The sequence below is a fragment of the Alligator mississippiensis genome, chromosome 8 (genome assembly GCF_030867095.1).
Source record: "Alligator mississippiensis isolate rAllMis1 chromosome 8, rAllMis1, whole genome shotgun sequence".
Lineage (NCBI taxonomy): Eukaryota > Metazoa > Chordata > Crocodylia > Alligatoridae > Alligator > Alligator mississippiensis.
Window position 1 is genome coordinate 10,306,108 of NC_081831.1, and position 14,277 is coordinate 10,320,384.

The window sequence follows — 14,277 nt, forward strand, 5'->3', positions numbered from 1 at the left end:
TATAGTATTTGCAGAGTACTCATGCAGTAAGGGTTATTGTTAAAAGTGAACTGGAACACAATACAAGCATAAGCAAGAATAGCAGATAATTATCTACAAGGCTTTTTTCTATGTATACATTTTTATGTTGTGCTCCCTTTGCAGTAAGATTTTAGCCTGTAGTTATTCTCTTTGGCTGGATTAGATTTATTGGTCTCCCCCCTCCGTGCAGCTTTATCAAAGCTGATTCAGGATAGAGCCACTTCGGCCTCCCTGCCAAACCACGTGGAAAGGACTTGTTTGACCAAACGGATCAAAGTATAGTGAAAACCTGCCAGAATAGTTGAAAAGACTATCCCCTACAGGGATGGTATGCTGGATGAGGCTTTGAAGGTAAGGTATCCTCTAGAAGCGAACATGAAATGGATACAATATTGGAGGTGTCTGAAGCAGGAACCTGTGACAACGTATTAACCATTAATACATAACAACACGTCAATCTGTTTTACAGACAGATGGAAAATTACAGCCATTTATTTTCATTGTGAAAAACAATTCTGTTAATTGAAAGCATCAGAAGATTAGGTTTATATAAATGTTTATTTATGTGATAAATCCGTTATCTAGAAGAAAATTAAAACTGCTTCCATTCACAGGTTGCAAAGTACAGATGTTGACATCATTATTAGACACAATTGTCTGTGCTCCAGTCTCTAGTTACTCTCCCTCATGCTGTCGAATTTCCAAATTGTCAGCCCAACTCCGAATCCCAGCTTGCGAGATGGGCAATACCACTCTTAGCACTTGGTTGTAATTGCCATTTGACTTCCAGCAATATGAATCCCGCTGGTACATAATTGAAAGCTTTGAAAAGCATGCTCTCTTGAGACGGTTCTGCCTATAGCCCAGGCACTGTCTGAGACATCTATCACTGTAGCATTATGCATAAACAAAACCTAGAGAGGATACATAAAAGTAATGTTGCGTCCTTCTTTCATGTAGCCCCCTTACAAATTTTCTCTCTCCTGGGCAGGAAGATGCTTTTGCTGAATGAATAAAATTCTCCTCCTCCTCAGCAGGAAGGCAAGTAGAATTGCTAATCAGGGCTGTTGAATTTTCATGACACTTTGGTAATACTGAACTATATTCTCTCTGTGCACGCACACACCATACACATGCCCAGCTCCTAGAAAAAAAACTCTCTTGAGAACAAACAGGTTACTAGATCTCCAAGTCAGCAAGACTTGAACGGAGCTCGATATCATCTTTTCTATATTTCCTGGTTCTTCTTTGAGATGCACTGAAAAGAAGAACCAGAAACCAAAGGTCTTACTACATGTAAGAACCTACCTTCCAAGTGCTCAATAAGCACCATAACAGCCCCTGCTTTAATTTTGCTTCCATGCGATATCCAGCAGTTAAAGAGGTGGAACATTTCACTGGGAGTTTTGCCCGAGTATGGACAGCAAGAGCAGCCCCTAACTCAACCTTCCTACTCATGACCAATGTCATCATTGCAAACTAGGGAACCTGGGTAGGAAAAAAAAAAACACAACACAGCAGTCCTCCTTCCCTGTGGGGAGAAAGGCATTACCAGCCAAGAAATTAATGGAATTATTCAGCTGGCTTGTCCTCCCAAGTGTCCTGCCCTTTCCAATAGCTGTGCCATTAGCCCATTACACATGAGCAACAGCAAGGCCCTAACTTTTGTTCCAGTGGTATTTACTATTTTATACTCTTTAAAAGGAAAAAGAGAGTCTGTTGAAGGCTATAAAAAATTATTTACTCGAGGTGGATGGTTCCTGTGGGGCAGTTACTATCCACCTTCCATACAAATACAGATGACAGCATGATAGAGAGAGCCTTACAAAATAGCATTGGAGAAGCTGGCATGTCTCTGAGCAGTAACTATCTCCAGTCTTGCTTTACTTATTTCCATAGAGGTTTTATTACTTCTTTTTTCCTTTCAGAACAGGAGTGAGAATAGGGTACGGCAGTCAGATGGCATATTAGTACAAGGATGCGATATGGCAGTGAAGCTCTTGCATCTTCCTTCTGACTAAACCAACTAAAATAAAAGCAAAATGAAACTGGGGGGAGGGAGGGAAGGAAGCCAAAAGAGACAAGCCTCAGCCTTGTCCCTAGATATACTAACATGGACGAGGGAGGGGAAAGTCAAAGGGAGTTCTCTTACCCACCTATCTGAATAGCTATTAATTGCTCGTAACTCGGAGCAGTTAACAGGTCACCTACGCAACATTTTTCTAAAACTTTTTGGTCCAAAGTTTGGGGAGCATAAGCAATGTCTATGCACATGTTGCCAATGAAAGATGCAGGCAAATAATTCTGCTATGAGGCTTTTGCAACACGCTCGTTGCCCCAACACATTGTGCAGCATCTGCCATAAGACACGTTTGTCCTTCATCAACCAGAGCACTGCTGTCAGCCCTACAGCTGCTAACTGCCTGCTCTTACACGGGTTTTCAAGAGTGGCAAAATTTGGCCTGTTGGGCCAAATGAACCAGTAGGAATAGGAAACTGTTTAGGTCGTAGCATCATGTATCACCTCCATCCTACGAACACCATCAGTTCCAGCAAAACACTTTATATTCAAAGGAACAAGACTCGGCATCTGGCTCAGAGAGCTGCCTTTTTCTGAGAGTGTAGCAAATCTATGGTCGCGTGGGGTTTCATGGTTGTCATTAAGCTGCATGCTCCGACTACTCTGAACTTCTTGGCAGGATCAGGGAAAGTAGTCAATTTTTTTTTGTTCCGAAAGGATCAGCCCGTACTACTGGAGCAAAAGAATAATCTCCATCAGCAGTAGATAGTCAATGACATGGTTGAGCAAGATTAATTCCATCAAGTGGAAAGCAAAAAAGGAACGTCCTGCACCGACGACCCATTGTACAGGTTAGTAACACTTTGGTTGGATTTAGCCCCCACCTGTAATTGGTCAGCTGCTGCTCCGGGCAGCAAAAACCCAGTAAGCAGCTCTGTTGGTTAGAAGAGCTGCAGGAAGGGGCCTTCTAGAAATGATGGTTCAGAGAAAGATTTTTATTTGAACGTGGCTTGAAGGCACCCAGTTGCTCCAGTTCACTCCCAGGCAGAGAGTCTGGGAAGTTGGACCTCAGGAGAGCGAGGACTTGTAGGCTTCTTCAGGAGACTCGGGGGGGGGGGGGGGGGGGGGGGGGGGGAGTCATAACTTATATGCTAAACTGTTTACTTGGATAAAAAAAGCAAGTCTTGAAGGGACTGAAAAGTTATGGCTGCTGAGAACACCCCATCTTTATACTGACTCCACCAACAAATAGCCACACACATCCAATATTTGCTAGACTGCAATGCAAAATGCAGTATTTGGTTTCAGAAGGATGCAAACATTTTCTGTTCTTTTAAATGGGAAGCTGGGGGGTCTAAAGCACAAGTTTGAAATTGATGCCAGTATACTGTGCTGCCCAATGGAGTCACATACCTTAATTCATGCTTGCATCGAGTGGCCAAGGTCTGGAACGGGCTCTTCTTCACAGTTCGAGTGGCCAAGGTCTGGAACGGGCTCCCAAGGGAGGTGGTGCTCTCCCCTACCCTGGGGGTCTTCAAGAGGAGGTTAGATGAGCATCTAGCTGGGGTCATCTAGACCCAGCACTCTTTCCTGCCTATGCAGGGGGTCGGACTCGATGATCTGTTGAGGTCCCTTCCGACCCTAACATCTATGAATCTATGAATCTCATGACCTTTGGACTGGAAGGCTCTACACAAGTATTAAAGTATTGCTAATAACTGATGACTTAAATGCTTGCCAAATATGGGGATACTAGGGTGGGGAATGAAGTTATTTTATCAACTTAATTCCCTTATTTAATGAATGAAAGCCCCAGGACTCAGCATCAAGTTCTTACACAGTTTTACCTTTAGGTAGTAAAAGATGTGTGTAGTGGGCTAAAGTAGATTTACTTTCCTGGCGTTCTTTGGAATGGATATCTTGCATGATTGAGCAGAGCTTTGTTCACCTCTCAAAGCAATTTAGAAGAAATGAGAACAGAGTGTTTAGTAAAGCAAGTTGGTCAGTCCTGGATGATTACTTCTTATTCCAAAAGAATTACAATCAAGACAAAATGGGTTATGTTTCTGTAAAAAAAATATGACTCTTTCCCAACAGTAGCAGAATAACACATGGATACCTGACTGAAGCTACTGAAATCAGTACACAAACCACAAAAAAAAAAGTTCACATCATGCTGAAGATGCCTTCACTGTAATTTGTTGAATGTCATTTTGAAAGAGGGAAATATGAAAGAGCATACATCCTTCAGGGACCAGGAATGGACTAAAAGGTCTAGGATTAATTCCTAGTAATATTACATATTTAGCCACTTTTATAAAAGGAGGAATTACAGCCTCAATCTTCAGAGGGCTCCAAAAGTCTGCAATCCTGAATGAAGCCACTGGAAGTTATGAATGCCCAAAACCTCTAAAAAAAATTGGAGCTTCCACTTCCGGGCCCCAGAGAGGAAACACGGAGATAAATTCATTAAGGGTTGTGATGAGCTAATATACCAGAGGTCATAGAAGGAAATAGCACTAGTTGTACTAGTTCAACCAAAAAACATCCTTAGAGAGACATTTGAGTTGCTGAGATTTCAGTTTAACTGGCCAAGCTTTTAGCAGAGTTTTAATCTTCTCTACAAAAATAACTTCCCTTTTGAAACTATGCTGAGCCAGCAGATAATCATAAATACAAGATGGAGTTAGTCACACTTGTCAATACACTAAATCCTGCTCAGTATTGCATAGGGGGAAGGAATATGATTGCCTGAGGTATACAAAGCCTCTCTGCCTTCTTAATACACTTGCACAGAGGATTTCTTACGTACATAAAACACCCCAGGGAGCAGGTGGCAGGGACCCAGCTGTGACACCTCCCAGGAAACCCCAGTCTGAGCCTGTAAGTTTCTGGATAGGGACTATGGGCAAGAACACATGCTGTGACTGGCAGTTCATACAAGACAAGCCTGCGTATAGCTCTGCATCATGGGGACAGTACAATGAACCTTATTCACTTTGCACCTTTCTTCCTTGTACTGCATGGAGAGGATGTCTAGCACCAGGCATTAAGAAAAAACATGGGAAAGCGATCTAGTTTATGCAGGCACATTTCCTAAAGGCAGGGCTCCCAATTTCCATTTCAACTACCATGTAGCTGTGTTTTTTGCCAACCCATTCTGTAACATATAAAAAAGAAACCATAAAGGGTATCTTTTTACAATGGCCTTTGATCCAAATGAAATAGCAAAGGTAAAAAAAAACCAAACAAAACAAAACCAAAAAAACCCTCTTTAAAGGCTTTTGAGCATCCTTAAAAGTTTTCTAAATGTATTAAGTCAATCAAGGCAGACAAGGTTCCTTGGGTGAATTTGATATCTTTTATTAGACCAGTATTAAGTCAATCAAGGCTGACAATAGGGATTATAGAGCACAACCCAAGACAACATTAAACAGATTTGCAGTAGTCCAGGGAGCAGGAAAAGGAAAGTGATCTCTGCTATAAAGGAGAGAGGAAGTTATCCTTACTTGCTTATGGGCCAAACTCTGTTCTGGAATCTGAGAGGCATAATTCAAATCTTAGGTTAAGCCCTGTTTGCATGATTATCAGAGATCCAGGTTTTCCATTTGCTGTAGAAAAACATGGAAAGAAGTGGATTTTCTCATTTGAAGGAGAAAAACGTGGATTTTCTTCTTTAAAAGGATAAAACCATGAGTTTCTCCCTGCAAGCTGCCAGCCAGCAAGTAGCTGCTTGGAACTGGGAAGGGGGGGGCAATTGGAGGCAGGGGGCACTATATGCATCTGCATGCACGTGGCTGGCATACAGCCAGGGAGGGTAGCCCTGGCAGCTGGATGCAGATAAATCTAGGGGGTGCGGGAGTTGGAGGGCCGGGGCTTTGGGACTGCCCAGGGGGCTGTGTGTGTGTGTGTCGGGGGGTACAAGTGCATGTGAGCGAGTACAAGTGCAAGTGGCAGGGGGGCTAGGGTGCCTGCCAGTGCTGTGGGAATGTGTCCAGGCACTAGAGATGTGACAGGGCAAAGGGGACTGGGGGGAGTGTTTGCCCATCCAGCAGGGGAAGGGAGCAAGAGGGCCCCTTGGGAGCACTGGGGAGCTGCGTGACCAGGCCAGTGCCCATGCGCACAGAGGTGGGGCAGCCAGGAGATGCTGCCCAGGGTCGGGGGTACTGTGGCCAGACTGCCTGGAGCAGCATGGGAAACCCAGCCTAGGACAGGGGGTGCCATAGGCCTCCCCTCCTCCTCCTTCCAGCCCACACCGGGGCCGAACTTGCTCTGCCAACACCCGCAAGAGTTGGAGCCACCACACTGTAGCCCAAGTGGGATGGAGGCAGCTGGAGAGGGCAGGGGTGTGGGTTGGGAGTGAGGGGCACTGGCAGGGCTGGGGATGCTGTAGCTTGGGAGTGAGGGGCACAGTGTGGGGGGGAGCTATGGGTCAGAAGTGCAGGGCACTAGCAGGACCAGGGAGCTGCAAAAATTGTGAGTAAGGGACATCAACATGGCCCAGGGAACAGGGGACTGCGTGCCAGGAGTGAGAGGCACTGGCAGGGCCAACGGCCTGTGAGTCAGGGGTGAAGGGCATCAGGAGTGAGGGGTACCAGCAGGATGGGGGGGCTGTGGTTTGGGAGTGAGGGGCAACGGCATGGGCAGAGGCAGGGCACTGGCATATCAGGGGTGTTCAGTGCCACAAAGCAGCTGGGGAGGACAGCTGCACCCGGACCCACATCCTGGTGAGTTGAAGGGGTAGGGGGAGCTTTGATTTTCTATGATAAAAAAATAAAAACCCACAATCAAATGCCATAGTTTATCGGTATTTAGAATTTATTTTACTATAATGATTGAAGCACTGGTAGGCTTCCAAACGGCTTTAAAATTGTTAATATGTCAATAAAACTGTGCGCTAAAATTGATACATATATATTAGCGGCATTTCATTTTAATTGTGAGAAAATGCAGCTTTGGGGCTTTTTTAATCAGAGAATTTGGAGGGTTTTTTAAAAACCAGAGGATTTGCAATTTTTCAACAGAGAAAACCTGGATCCCCAAATTGAATACCAACACTGAATTCCTTCAATTGAACACATGCATGCAATGAGCACGATTAGTAACTATACACAGCTCGCTGGGAAATATGAATATATCATGGCTACCCCTTCTCACAATGTTTTGCTGGCCAGACTCCCTCTCCCACATTTACTTAATAAATAAGAAATAAATCACCACTAGTTCCATAAAGCTGCCTAGGCATCATTTTCTCCTGCAGCCTTCCTTGTAAACAGCCAGCGTCACACCATTTGGTCTGACTGCACACTAACCAGACCTAATGCTACATAAAATGATATGCTTGTAAAGGAGCCTTTACTTGGAAGCTTTTTGGTTTTACCCACATCACAGGCAGCAGCCATCCAACTTCTTCCTGTTGCCAAGCACCAGCATCTGTTCCAGAGACACTGTGCCCAATTCTCAAATGCTTTACACCTGGTGTCAACCTGCGTAAAGATACCCAATAAAGACAGGCCACATTTACACCTGTGCCACGGGGAGTAAAAGGATGACAACAAGGTGCAAGACTTTGGCAAAGCAACCTCTGTAGGTGAAAGGACATTTTAACATCCATGTCCCTCACTTTTAAATCTCTGTGCAGAAGTTGCCAACAAAGCTGCTAATTAGTGCTAAATCTAGTGTGGGGAGGGCAGGGATTTCCATGGTGGCACCTGTCTGCTAGAGAACGGTATGAGACCCGTGACTAAAATTGCAGACTACAGCAGTGAGTGCAGCCATCACTTGACAATCATTTTCTATCAACCAGCCAGGATTTGACCTGGAGGGCTAAAAACATTCCCAATCCACTCCTTAACTCTAGCACAGTGCTAGACCACCTGTCCTTCTCCCTCGCATTTAATCCATCAAACTCCTCACGGCCTGGCTCCGCACTCTCAAGGAGAAGTTGTGGATCAGCATTTGAAGCAATATTTCTGCTCGACTATGGCTGAGTCTTTGGACTTCTTTTTTTTTTTTTTTTTTAAATGAATTAAGTGCTGCTAGAGTGCTGCCAGCTGAATATAAAACAAAACATCTGCTTTCACTGCCCATTTGCACAGAGGGACACACTAGAGAGCCAGGTTATTGTAGTTTATATGCTCCCCATGTACAAAAACAATTACTCTCAAATGAAGCTGACATCATTTGCCCTTATGTACTGTAGCTGTGTATAAGATGGTCTGGTCTCTGCCATATATCACTTGAGTTTCTCTGAATTAAATCTGCTGGATTTTGAAGCTTGTTCATTTTCAAATTTTCGGAAGATTGCTATATTATATTTTTTAACCTTCGATCCCCTCACATTCTTCAAATGACAGTAGCCAAATAGTACAAAAGATACATTTGTCACCTCTAAATGGAAGATAGAGGTAGGTAAAGCTACAAATAGATTTACTTCGGTAAAATCGTAACAGGTAGCTAACTTTCTACATCAGATCAGCTTTGTGTTGCATATGTCCAGCCTCTAGCTCAATGGTGTGCTGGAATCCTAAGCATTATCACAGGGGCGGGCAATTATTTTGGGCAGAGGGCCGCTTACTGAGTTTTGGCAAGCCATCGAGGGCCGCATGACAGGCAGCCAGGGGCAGATTAATATTAATTTTCTAAAATTTTTAGGGGCCCCACGGGCCGGATAAGATGGACTGGCGGGCCGCATCTTGCCCACCCCTGCATTATCACAATAAATTAATAGAGAGAAGGAAAACATATTTAGGTCCCGTTTGGTCTAAACTCAATAATGTAGGAGTATAGGAATGCATGCAACTATTTTTAGGCTTTCAGAAAGTCCAGGTTTGAAGCCATCACTAAAGCCAGGTTGCAACATTAATTTTAAAACTTTCAGTGGTTAACTGTATCCCATCCGATCTAACCAGTAGCTGGGTGCGAGGCCAGGGTATGCATAGTCCAGTCTCTCAGGGGAACCGGCCTGCGTTAGAATTAACAAGCTGAAGCTAGAAAGCATTTCAAGCCCTGTAAATGTTACCTAGGCAATAGTCATCTCAGGAGTTTGGGCTTTGTTTTTATCCTATTTGCATCTGTTATGCTGAGAAGGGAAAGAACGAAGCCGAAAGCTAGAGAAGCAGAGGAGGAGGAATGGAGCGTGCTACATTCTTGTCTGAGAGCAGTACTTGCAAAAAAATCCCTGCTATCATTTATTAGAGGTAAGAATGGTAAAGCCACATCCCTGACAAAGTTGTACGGGACTGAGCACCCTGATGAAACTTTTCTGCTTTTAAAAAAGCTTTCAAGACAGACTGCAGCCATGCACGTGCCCCAAACAAGGGGCTCCGGTGGTAATACCGCCAAGGACAGGATGGCAGTCTCCCCAGTCCTTAAACCCACATTTACACCAATCAACATGATGGCCAGCTGTCATGGTAGTTTCCCCACTTGTCTACTTGAATCTAGACTGACACCTCTAGGGCATTTTACACACAAGTCCTCAACCATATATTAAATGGTGACAAATTGCAGTCTCTCATGTATTAAATATGTATTGCAGACTCCTAATCATTACCAGCTCCTGTACATGGACCCAAAACCAAAGACAGCATATCAGGCCAGCAAATGGCTCCCACCTTACTGTGACACTATTCTCAGTCAAATCAGAGAGTTTTCACTGAGTAAGACATATACTGCCTGATCAAAAAGGGAACTAAAAAAAAGTACCTTCCCTGCACAGTTGTATGTTTTTACATATTATTAGACAAAAGAGAACATATGAAAAATTGTAGTTTTGACTTGAACTTTAATGAAGGTTCAGCTCCCCCGGGCAGCAGGGTTCAGAGGAGAGCGCGTGTATCCATGTTAACTAGTGTACATGCAGTTCTGTTGAGTAGAAGTACAGAGGGCTTGTTTTATAAAAACCTCAATTGACTGTTTTTTTTTTTTAAATGCAGTTTGCACCACGACACTTACTCACAAGACTATCTACCACCTTTACAGACGCACATACAATATTTCCTTCGCAGAAAAGATAGCCTTTGTCTGTATAAATTACTCGCTGTTCATTTAATCCTAAGAGAGCCATATGTGTAAAGGCAATGTAGACCAAATACCTTAATAGGGCACATTTCAAAAGATCAGTGCCCCGCCAAAGCCTGACAGTCCATTGGGCTGGTGAGATTCAGGCACACCAGTTGCAGCTGCCAGCAGCATTGCAACAGTGCTGTGGCCAGCATTGCATCTAGCTGCCTTTGCCTCTAAAGCCTGAATGACCAGGTACCCATTTACAGATGGGTCAGCTGTAGTTGGGTGTTAACAATCAGCCAGATCAAAGCTCAAACTTGCACCCATCGATCAAAGCTCAAACTTGCACCCATCGAGTCTCAGCCACTCTCCCCATAGGAGAGCCCATTGACCAGAGGCATGTCTGTTAGCAAGAATTATTCACCATCAGAACAGACAATCCTAAATCAAAACCCCTCTCATCACTTTCCAGAGCTTTGTTAACACTTCCAGCATAATTCACAGGCACATTTATAGCATGGATGCAGTTATATAACCCAGCGACACCGTAGCACCTTATTACATTTCTTCGCATATAAATAGCAGTCTGAATGACTTCGCATTGTAGCCTATAGGAAACAAAAGAAGAAAAGGAAAAAGTCTCCATAAAAAGCGAGCCAGGCACAGCTCTCTTCTCCGTATTGTACTGCTTCAGCAAATTTCCTTCCTGTCTCATCAGATAGACAGTTCTTAGAGATTTAAAGACCTTCAGGACTCAGGACACAAAGCGCAAGTTCCTCCACCGAGCACAGGAGTCGAATCATTTGGGGGAGGCAACAGCAGTGTTGCAAACAAGCTGTCTGACAAATCTGATTTTGTAGCAAAAAATCAGACCCCAACCAGGAGTGCAATCACCAAGCTGTAAACAGGGGTAACCAACTGGGTAAAATGTCCAGGGTCATTCTGCTCACAACTAAGATCAAATGGTCATAAGGACTCCCCCCAACCATACCACTGCTAAGCATCTGTGCATTTCCCATCCAGTTCCAATACATAAACCTTCTTCCCCGACTTCAGTGAGCACTAATTAACAGTAATCAAGCAGCCTTGGTAGAAGCACATGACAGATAGCTCAACTGAAGTGGGCACAGAGGGAAGATAAGAGTGCAGCTCTCCCTCTGGGCTGGTTGTCTGCCCTTAGCTCTGTGCCAAGGTTGCTACCTGGCTGAGCATAGGCAGTCAAAACTACCGGAGGGAAGGAGCTGGGCAGTAGCGCTCCTGATGTTTTATCCTGTCAATAAATTCCTCCTGGTCCCTGCTTAGGTCACAGCTTTTTGATGGATGACATTCCTCATGGATCCTTGAGCCGGAAGTGTGCGCATTAGGGACCCTGCCTCACTTGGAGGACTGAACCCTGTCTCAACCCAGCCCTGACAAAGTGGAGCCCAGGGCAAAGGTAACATTTCTGGAAAGTTAATTTTAGAATCAATGAATCTTACCTGGATTTCTACTCCAAGCCTTTCAAGTTCCCTGGAAGGCACTTTCATGGCAAGCAGCAAAGATATGTAGCTACATGAGTCTGAAGTTAGGCAGAAGGAAGGACAGGGCAGCACCTTATCAGATTAACTCATTCAGAGGCAAGAGCTTTTGCGGGCTGGAGCCCACTCTGTCAGATCCGATTCTGAAATGTACTGTAGCCTATGAAAGCTCATGCCTCTCTGAACAAGTTAGTCTATAAGGTGCCATTGAGAGCACAGTTACTGACAAAAAATGGCTAGAACCAAACCCTTAAGTGACAGGTCAACAAGCAACTGTTGCAAATCGGGTCCTGTCCTCAGTTACCTCATCGCAGGATTTACGTGGGCACAGCAATGGGTAGCTTGGGTCTAAGATTTTTTGCAAGATACCATGGATGTGTTACGGTTCTTAGTAGCTACAAGGAAACAAGTGTTGCATATTATGATGAAACCTATGAGGTGTAATTAGGAAATAGTCAGACATGGGGAAACTTGAGCTCTGTCCTATGGACTCAACTAGTTTCAAGAGTTCACTGTGTGATCAATTCAACTAAACTAGTTATACCGAATCTTGGCTTTTACCTGATCCATACACGAGAGACTTGGCAAGGGTAAATAATTGGAGGTAAGCAGGTCAGAAGGATTAGTTCCCTTGCTACGCCATCCAGTAGTTGCAGAAATACAAGGAATTAATTCTGTGGTTGTCATAACAACATATATTGCCAGCTAAGCACCCGCCACTCCCTTAACTTTATTTGGAAAATGGGTGTTCAGCAGTTCCAACCCCCCCCCCAAACAAACAAAGAAATAAATAAAAAAAAAACACCAAGTATTATATAGCCTGATAAAGGACTTACGCCCATAAACCCTCACTCAAACAAAACCTCTCAATCACTCCACTGATGTTGTTTTCTCAGAGTAAAGTTACAGAATCAGGCTCCAAATTAGAAAGCCAAAGAAATTAGTAACTGTAACTCCTTAAATTACATTTAAAATCCCCAGCCATCCATGATATTCGTTTGAAAAGAAAAGAAATGCATCTGATGGAGATCATTAGAGTGGTCTTGATTCTACTACAGTGTTTAATGGTGCTTATCAATCCTGTGGCATCACCGTGTGCAGAGAAGTGTTTGATGTTTATGAAGTCTTAAGTAGATAATTACTCCTAGCAGAATTAATAAAGTGCATGTTTATAGCCAAAAATCAATCCATCTTTTCATTTTTATCATAATTTGTACCACAAGCAACGTTAAGTCATCAAAATTTACTTTATTTTGTCGTCTTTTCCTACCTTGTTACACCTAATATCTTTATGTAAAGCAGCCAATTAAATATCCAAATTAGCACTGAATGACATCACCACCCATTTAGTTGCAACTTCAGTCATTAGCATAACTCAGTAAGCTTCACGGAAGTGTGCATTCTGGCTATGCCCTTGAGAGCAAAGGATCATTTGCTATTAAAATGTGAGCAAACTATCATGGAGAAAAACTAATGGAGCAACAATGCACTTCTCAAGTAAAGTGTAAAACTAGCTGTGAAGTTATCCCATTAGAAATACCAGATAAGTTTGCTTGGACTTAATGGATAAGTTTACTAGCTTCCACAAAGTGCTAGTAGCAATTATTCACTTCATCTTTTCAGATTAAGAGTGCTGCTCAGGGTAAGGCTGTCCCAGGTTTTTTTCCTGTTGGTCTGTTTTAGTTTTTCTGGTTTTCCTCCTCTTTTACATTTGTTTGAGCTCCTGGGGAAGGACTCCCAGAGAGGAGAGCATTACAGAGTAAGGAATTTGGCCATTTGCATTGTATTTGGCTTCCCTCGCAGCACTATGAGAGAGAGAGAAGTCTTGAAATGTCCGTAACAGTAGGAGTATATTAAGGAAGTCGGATACAGCATAGGTTTTACACTCGAGGGCCCGTTTTGTATCTTTTGTTCAGCAGAATCCACACCCGGCCTGGAGTCCCAACACCCGCTTTAAGAGAGACACCGAGTATCTGACCATACAGCACGGGGTCTACAGGGTTTCTATTTGCTTTTGAGCCTCTTCCCTACCCTGAGAATCGCTTCTCTTGAGAGCAAAGAGTGGGACTCAGACACAGATGGGGGTTGAAAAATACATAATTCTCCTCTTTATCCTCCATAAGCTGCCACTTTAGACAGCTGCTCCCAAAGCAACAGAGGGAGGGAGAAACAGCTTGGCTGTTTACTTCCCTACTTAAGGAAGAGCCCAAGAGATGCTGCTTACCTCGCGTGGTAAAGATTTCCTCAACAGAAAGAGCTTGTACAGGAAGAAAACAGACTTTCTGCTTCTCCCTACTAAGCTCTGTGAGAGAGCACAGGTGCTCTCTGCAGCAAGGTGCTGAGAACTGAAGGCAGGTAAGCCCCTGCCAACCCAGCTGTGCCTAATTGAAGGCAATCACCAGTGCAGCAGTGAGGCTGCAGATACTGAGGCTTTGGGGCTGTTGATGCCACAGATCCTTGCAGTGGAAACCTGCCTTTTCAGGTAGGAGTTGGTCCAGGGGTGGGCCGCAACATGCTCGGGAAGTGGGGAAACAAGAGGCTCCTGGGCTGTTTGCTAATCCTTTTGCAGAGCCTTTATTTTACTTCCACTTGTACTGGGCCAGTCATTGAGCGGATGACAGAGAAATACTTCCCATGTACCTTGGGCTTCTTCTGAACAATTAAAATAGTGCCTCAACTTGTCCTTACTTCCACATGTACACATGCAATCTG

General features: G+C 43.9%; 1 long non-coding RNA gene across 5 annotated transcripts in view; it reads right to left on the reverse strand.

The window, feature by feature from the left end:
- Window positions 1-14,067, reverse strand: part of LOC132252086 (uncharacterized) — a 189,180-nt gene extending 175,113 nt beyond the window's left edge. Inside the window, exon 1 of one of the 5 annotated variants that reach the window (XR_009463812.1) lies at window positions 13,790-14,066. This is a non-coding gene — a long non-coding RNA (uncharacterized LOC132252086). Of the gene's footprint in view, window positions 1-13,789 lie in introns of all 5 variants that reach the window. The other 4 variants (XR_009463813.1, XR_009463814.1, XR_009463811.1 and 1 more) reach the window with 4 other exon arrangements.
- Between the last annotated feature and the right edge of the window lie 210 nt (window positions 14,068-14,277).